Below are 8,901 nucleotides of genomic sequence, written 5' to 3'. Positions count from 1 at the left end.
GACATGCATTGTCAACTGTGGGACCTTATATAGACAGGTGTGAGCCTTTCCAAATCATGTCCAATCAATTGAATTTACTACAGGACTCCAATCAAGTTGTAGAAACATCTCAAGGATGATCAATGTAAACAGGATGCACCTGAGCTTTCTGTTTTTCATTTTTAATAAATGTGCAAACATTTCCAAAAACCTGTTTTCGCTTTGTCATTATGGGGTATTGGGTGTAGATTGATGAGGATTTTTATTTTTTAAATCCATTTTAGAATAAGACTGTAATGTAACAACATTTGGAAAAGGTCAAGGGATCTGAATACTTTCTGAAGGCACTGAATGCATTTATACAATTTATGGTTCAAGGTTTTTAAGTCATAAACATTTGGAACTATTGACGTTTCAAAATATTGTCCAATGCACATTGTGTAATTTACTGATGGTCCCTAACTAGCCCCATAGGGATATTGAATGTCAAACCAAAATGACCATGGGCATTACGATAGGTTCGTGTGCAGCTGCGCTCCGAATTAATGACTACTTGGGTGCTGCCAGCTGTGGGCATGTGGACAGGATTGAAATACACCCAACCCAATGAAAACTCTTACGGTACCCTTCATTCTGTGACATACCCTTTTCTCCTAATTATATCGCAAATCTCTGTTTTGGACGAGCCTGACATAATGACCAAAATATTCCCATTCACACTTTGTAGTAAATTTTGACACTAGAATACATGTTTCTGACTCATATTGATGCCACATAGGCTGATTCAAAAGGAGAAGTTGCTTTTAAACGTTTTGTTTCATGAAATAAAGTTTATTACTTCAAATGGAGAAGACTTTGTTAATAACATGTATTAAATCATATGAAATAATGTCATTCAAATAAGTTGACTCATCCTCTTAAAGTATACCTGGATGCACATTATCAAGGTAAGGGTTAGGTTTAAAATCAAATTTTAAGAAGAGAAATTGTATAAAGAGGTTGGGTTTATGACTTTGTGGCTGTGGTAGCTATTGGGGGAGAGCAACTACAGCGCTGCACAATTTGCGGCCATTTCGCAGACGCAGGTGCAGCATAATTTTTTGGAACAGCTGGGACACGTTTGCCGTGTTCACATGCTACTTGGAACTAGGAAACTCTGATATTTTCATCTTGCTAACTGGTTGTAAATTCAATTCAATCCAATCCAATTTTATTTGTCACATGCTTTGTAAACAACAGGTGTAGACTAACAGTGAAATGCTTACTTAAGGGCCCTTCCCAACAATGCAGAGAAAGAAAATAGATACATTTTTGAAAAGTATACGGGCTACCAGTACTGAGTCGATGTGCAGGGGTGCAAGGTAATTGAGATAGATATGTACATATAACTAGGAATAAAGTAACTAGTCAACAGGACAGATAATAAACAGCAATAGCTGCAAAAAGGGTCAAAGAAGTAGTTTAATAGTTAACCAAATACAGTAGCTACCCGGACTAACTATTTAGCAGTCTCATGGCTTGGGGGTAGTAGCTGTTCAGGGTCCTGTTGGTTCCAGACTTGTACTGATACCGCTTGCCGTGCGGTAGCAGAGAGAACAGTCTATGACTTGGGTGGCTGGAGTCTTTGACCATTTTAACGGCCTTCCTCAGACTACTGGTATAGAGGTCCTGGATGGCCGGGAGCTCGGCCCCAGTGATGTACTGGGCCGTATGCACTACCGTCTGTAGCGCCTTGCGGACGGATGCCAAACCAAGCGGTGATGCAGCCAATCAAGATGGTCTCAATGGTGCAGCTGTAGAACTTTGAGGATCTGAGGGCCCATGCCAAACCTTTTCAGCCTCCTGAGGGGGAAGAGGCATTGTCGTGCCCTCTTCACGACTGCGTTGGTGTGTGTGGACCAGGATAGATCCTTAGTGATGTGGACACCAAGGTACTTGAAGCTCTCGACCCGCTCCACTACAGCCCCGTCAATATGAATGGGGGAATGCTCAGCCCTCTGTTTCCTGTAGTCCACGATCAGCTCTTTCATCTTGCTGACGTTCAGGGAGAAGTTGTTGACCTCCTCCCTATAGGCTGACTCATCGTCGCCGGTGATGAGGCATACCACCGTCATGTCATCAACAAACTTGATGATGGTGTTGGAGTCGTGCGCGGCCACGCAGTCGTGGGTGAACAGGGAGTACAGGAGGGGACTAAGCACGCACCCCTGAGGGACCCCGTGTTGAGGGTCAGCGTGGCGGATGTGTTGTTGCCTACCCTCACCACCTGGGGGGTGACCCGTCATGAAGTCCAGGATCCAGTTGCAGAGGGAGGTGTTCAGTCCCAAGCTCCTTAGCTTAGTGATGAGCTTTGAGGGCACTATGGTGTTGAATGCTGAGCTGTAGTCAATGAACAGCATTTTCACATAGGTGTTCCTCTTGTCCAAGTGGGAGAGGGCAATGTGGAGTGCAATAGATATTGCGTCATCTGTGGATCTGTTTGGGAGGTATGCGAATTGGAGTAGGTCCAGGGTGTCTGGCATGATGGTGTTGATGTGAGCCATGACCAGCCTTTCAAAGCATTTCAAGGCTACATACAATATGTGAGTGCTACGGGCGATAGTCATTTAGACAGGTTACCTTGGCATTCTTGGGCACAGGGAATATGGTGGACTGCTTGAAACATGTTGGTATTACAGACTTGGGAGAGGTTGAAAATGTCAGTGAAGTTGCTTGCCATATGGTCAGCGCATTCTCTGAGTACGCGTCCTAGTAATCTGCCTGGTCATGGGTGCACTTCAGCCACGCTCAAGGTCCTAAACGATATTATAACCGCGATCGATAATAGACAGTACTGTGCAGCCGTCTTCATTGACCTGGCCAAGGCTTTCGACTCTGTCAACCACTGCATTCTTATTGGCAGACTAAATAGCCTTGGTTTCTCAAATGACTGCCTCGCCTGGTTCACCAACTACTTCTCAGATAGAGTTCAATGTGTCAAATCGGAGGGCCTGTTGTCTGGACCTATGGTAGTCTCTATGGGGTGCCACAGGGTTCAATTCTTGGGCCGACTCTTTTCTCCGTGTATATCAATGATGTCGCTCTTGCTGCTGGTGACTCTCAGATCCACCTCTACGCAGACGACACCATTTTGTATACATCTGGCCCTTCATTGGACACTGTGTTAACAAACCTCCAAACGAGCTTCAATGCCATACAACACTCCTTCAGTAGCCTCCAACAGCTCTTAAACACTAGTAAAACTAAATGCATGCTCTTCAATTGAACACTGCTGGCACCCGCCCACCCGACTAGAATCACTACTCTCGACGGGTCTGACCTAGAGTATGTGGACAACTACCAATATCTAGGTGTCTGGTTAGACTGTAAACTCTCCTTCCAGAAGTTCTGCTTTTCTGATGTATCAAATACTTATGTCATGCAATAAAATGCAAATTAATTACTTAATCATACAATGTGATTTTCTGGATTTTTGTTTTAGATTCCGTCTCTCATAGTTGAAGTGTACCTATGATAAAAAATTACAGACCTCTACATGCTTTGTAAGTAGGAAAACCTGCAAAATCGGCAGTGTATCAAATACTTGTTCTCCCCACTGTACGTACAGTCACTGTGGGGACGACGTCGTCAATGCACTTATGAAGCCAGTGACTGATGATATCCAGTCTGTGATAGCGAAACAGTCCTGTAGCTTAGCATTCACTTCATCGGACCACTTCTGTATTGAGCGCATCACTGGTACTTCCTGTTTGAGTTTTTGCTTGTAAGCAGGAATCAAGAGGATATAGTTATGGTCAGATTTACCAAATGGAGGGCGAGGGAGAGATTTGTATGCATTTCTGTGTGTGCAGTAAAGTCGATCTAGAGTTTTTTCGCCTCTAGTTGCACAGGTGACATGCTGGTAGAAATGAGATAAGACGGATTTCAGTTTGCCTGCATTAAAATCATCGGCCACTAGGAGCACCACCTTTGGATGAGCATTTTCTTGTTTGCTTATGGCCCTACAGTGCATTCGGAAAGTATTCCAACCCCTTGACTTTTTTATTTTCCAGACTTTTCAGCCTTATTCTAAAATGGATTACATCGTTTTTTCCCCTCATCAACCTACAGGACCTACACACAATACTCCATAATGACAAAGCAAAAACAAACACGTTTTTATAATTTTTTGCAAATGTATTAATTTTTTTTTTAAATTTACATTAGAATTCAGACCATTTACTCAGTACTTGTTGAAGCACCTTTGGCAGCGATTACAGCCTCGAGTCTTCTTGGGTATGACGCTACAAGCTTGGCACACCTGTATTTGGGGAGTTTCTCCCATTCTTCTCTGCAGATCCTCTCAAGTTCTGTCAGGTTGGATGGGGAGCGTCGCTGCACAGCTATTTTCAGGTCTCTCCAGAGATGTTAGATCGGGTTCAAGTCCAGGCCCTGGCTGGACCACTCAAGGACATTTAGAGACTTGTCCCAAAGCCACTTTTGCGTTGTCTTGGCTGTGTGCTTAGGGTCGTTGTCCTGTTGGAAGGCGAACCTTCGCCCCAATCTGAGGTCCTGAGCACTCTGGAGCAGGTTTTCATCAAGGATCTCTCTGTACTTTGCTCCGTTCATCTTTCCAGCTAGTTTATCAAATCAAATCAAATTTTATTGGTCACATGCGCCGAATACAACAGGTGCAGACATTACAGTGAAATGCTTACTTACAGCCCTTAACCAACAGTGCATTTATTTTTAACAAAAAAATAAACAAATAAAAATAAAAGAGCAGAAGTAAAATAAAATAACAGTAGGGAGGCTATATATACAGGGGGGTACCGGTGCAGAGTCAATGTGCGGGGGCACCGGCTAGTTGAGATAGTTGAAGTAATATGTACATGTGGGTAGAGTTAAAGTGACTATGCATAAATAATTAACAGAGTAGCAGCAGCGTAAAAAGGATGGGGGGGGGGGGGGCAGTGCAAATAGTCCGGGTAGCCATGATTAGCTGTTCAGGAGTCTTATGGCTTGGGGGTAGAAGCTGTTGAGAAGTCTTTTGGACCTAGACTTGGCACTCCGGTACCGCTTGCCGTGCGGTAGCAGGGAGAACAGTCTATGACTAGGGTGGCTGGAGTCTTTGACAATTTTGAGGGCCTTCCTCTGACACCGCCTGGTATAGAGGTCCTGGATGGCAGGAAGCTTGGCCCCAGTGATGTACTGGGCCGTACGCACTACCCTCTGTAGTGCCTTGCGGTCGGAGGCCGAGCAGTTGCCATACCAGGCGGTGATGCAACCAGTCAGGATGCTCTCAATGGTGCAGCTGTAGAATTTTTTGAGGATCTGAGGACCCATGCCAAATCTTTTCAGTCTCCTGAGGGGGAATAGGCTTTGTCGTGCCCTCTTCACGACTGTCTTGGTGTGTTTGGACCATGATAGTTCGTTGGTGATGTGGACACCAAGGAACTTGAAGCTCTCAACCTGTTCCACTACTGCCCCGTCGATGAGAATGGGGGCGTGCTCAGTCCTCTTTTTTTTCCTGTAGTCCACAATCATCTCCTTTGTCTTGGTCATGTTGAGGGAGAGGTTGTTGTCCTGGCACCACACGGCCAGGTCTCTGACCTCCTCCCTATAGGCTGTCTCATCGTTGTCGGTGATCAGGCCTACCACTGTTGTGTCGTCGGCAAACTAAATGATGGTGTTGGAGTCGTGCCTGGCCATGCAGTCATGGGTGAACAGAGAGTACAGGAGGGGACTGAGCACGCACCCCTGAGGGGCCCCCGTGTTGAGGATCAGTGTGGCAGATGTGTTGTTACCTACCCTTACCACCTGGGTGCGGCCCGTCAGGAAGTCCAGGATCCAGTTGCAGAGGGAGGTGTTTAGTCCCAGGATCCTTAGCTTAGTGATGAGCTTAGAGGGCACTATGGTGTTGAATGCTGAGCTGTTGTCAATGAATAGCATTCTCACGTAGGTGTTCCTCTTGTCCAGGTGGGAAAGGGCAGTGTGGACTGCAATAGAGATTGCATCATATGTGGATCTGTTGGGGCGGTATGCAAATTGGAGTGGGTCTAGGGTTTCTGGGATAATGCTGTTGATGTGAGCCATGACCAGCCTTTCAAAGCACTTCATGGCTACAGACGTCAGTGCTACGGGTCGGTAGTCATTTAGGCAGGTTATCTTAGAGTCCTTGGGCACGGGGACTATGGTGGTCTGCTTGAAACATGTTGGTATTACAGACTCAGTCAGGGACATGTTGAAAATGTCAGTGAAGACACTTGCCAGTTGGTCAGCACATGCTCGGAGTACACGTCCTGGTAATCCGTCTGGCCCTGCGGCCTTGTGAATGTTGACCTGCTTAAAAGTCTTACTCACATCGGCTACGGAGAGCGTGATCACATAGTCATCTGGAACAGCTGGTGCTCTCATGCATGCTTCAGTGTTGCTTGCCTCGAAGCGAGCATAGAAGTGGTTTAGCTCGTCTGGTAGGCTTGTGTCACTGGGCAGCTCGCGGCTGTGCTTCCCTTTGTAGTCTGTAATAGTTTTCAAGCCCTGCCACATGCGACGAGCGTCAGAGCCAGTGTAGTACGATTCAATCTTTGCCCTGTATTGACTCTTTGCCTGTTTGATGGTTCGTCGGAGGGCATAGCGGGATTTCTTATAAGCGTCCGGGTTAGAGTCCCGTTCCTTGAAAGCGGAAGCTCTACCCTTTAGCTCAGTGCGGATGTTTCCTGTAATCCATGGCTTCTGGTTGGGGTATGTACAGTGAGGGAAAAAAGTATTTGATCCCCTGCTGATTTTGTACGTTTGCCCACTGACAAAGACATGATCAGTCTATAATTTTAATGGTAGGTTTATTTGAACATTGAGAGACAGAATAACAACAAAATAATCCAGAAAAACGCATGTCAAAAATGTTATAAATTGATTTGCATTTTAATGAGGGAAATAACTATTTGATCCCCTCTCAATCAGAAATATTTCTGGCTCCCAGGTGTCTTTTATACAGCTAACGAGCTGAGATTAGGAGCACACTCTTAAAGGGAGTGCTCCTAATCTCAGCTTGTTACCTGTATAAAAGACACCTGTCCACAGAAGCAATCAATCAATCAGATTCCAAACTCTCCACCATGGCCAAGACCAAAGAGCTCTCCAAGGATGTCAGGGACAAGATTGTAGACCTACACAAGGCTGGAATGGGCTACAAGACCATCGCCAAGCAGCTTGGTGAGAAGGTGACAACAGTTGGTACAATTATTCGCAAATGGAAGAAACACAAAATCACTGTCAATCTCCCTCGGCCTGGGGCTCCATGCAAGATCTCAACTCATGGAGTTGCAATGATCATGAGAACGGTGAGGAATCAGCCCAGAACTACACGGGAGGATCTTGTCAATGATCTCAAGGCAGCTGGGACCATAGTCACCAAGAAAACAATTGGTAACACACTACGCCGTGAAGGACTGAAATCCTGCAGCGCCCGCAAGGTCCCCCTGCTCAAGAAAGCACATATACAGGGCCATCTGAAGTTTGCCAATGAACATCTGAATGATTCAGAGGAGAACTGGGTAAAAGTGTTGTCAGATGAGACCAAATCGAGCTCTTTGGCATCAACTCAACTCGCCGTGTTTGGAGGAGGAGGAATGCTGCCTATGACCCCAAGAACACCATCCCCACCGTCAAACATGGAGGTGGAAACATTATGCTTTGGGGGTGTTTTTCTGCTAAGGGGACAGGACAACTTCACCGCATCAAAGGGACGATGGACGGGGACATGTACCGTCAAATATTGGGTGAGAACCTCCTTCCCTCAGCCAGGGCATTGAAAATGGATCGTGGATGGGTATTCCAGCATGACAATGACCCAAAACACATGGCCAAGGCAGGAGTGGCTCAAGAAGAAGCACATTAAGGTCCTGGAGTGGCCTAGCCAGTCTCCAGACCTTAATCCCATAGAAAATCTGTGGAGGGAGCTGAAGGTTTGATTTGCCAAACGTCAGCCTCGAAACCTTAATGACTTGGAGAAGATCTGCAAAGAGGAGTGGAACAAAATCCCTCCTGAGATGTGTACAAACCTGGTGGCCAACTACAAGAAACGTTTGACCTCTGTGATTGCCAACAAGGGTTTTGCCACCAAGTACTAAGTCATGTTTTGCAGAGGGGTCAAATACTTATTTCCCTCATTAAAATGCAAATCATTTTATAACATTTCTGACATGCGTTTTTCTGGATTTTTTTGTTGTTATTCTGTCTCTCACTGTTCAAATAACCTACCATTAAAATGATAGACTGATCATTTCTTTGTCAGTGGGCAAATGTACAAAATCAGCAGGGGACGACATCGTCGATGCACTTATTGATGAAGCCAGTGACTGATGTGGTGTACTCCTCAATGCTGTCTGAAGAATCCCGGAACATGTTCCAGTCTGTGCTAGCAAAACAGTCCTGTAGCTTAGCATCTGCGTCATCTGACCACTTTTTTATTAACCGATTCACTGGTGCTTCCTGCTTTAGTTTTTGCTTATAAGCAGGAATCAGGAGGATAGAGTTATGGTCAGATTTGCCAAATGGAGGGTGAGGGAGAGCTTTGTATGCGTCTCTGTGTGTGGAGTAAAGGTGGTCTAGAGTTTTTTTTTCCTCTGGTTGCACATTTAACATGCTGGTAGAAATTAGGTAGAACGGATTTAAGTTTCCCTGCATTAAAGTCCCCGGCCACTAGGAGCGCTGCATCTGGATGAGCGTTTTCCTGTTGATTTATGGCCTTGTACAACTCATTCAGTGCAATCTTAATGACAGCATTGATTTGTGGTGGTAAATAGACAGCTATGAAAAATATAGATGAAAACTTGGTAAATAGTGTGGTCTACAGCTTATTTAGCCCATCGACACTAAAACCAGGTTTAGCCCACTGAGGAGTTTACCCAGGGAAAACGAGCTCGGGTCTGGATATATATC

Source organism: Coregonus clupeaformis, chromosome 15 (assembly GCF_020615455.1).
Source record: "Coregonus clupeaformis isolate EN_2021a chromosome 15, ASM2061545v1, whole genome shotgun sequence".
NCBI lineage: Eukaryota > Metazoa > Chordata > Actinopteri > Salmoniformes > Salmonidae > Coregonus > Coregonus clupeaformis.
Note: the sequence above shows the minus strand (reverse complement) of the source record.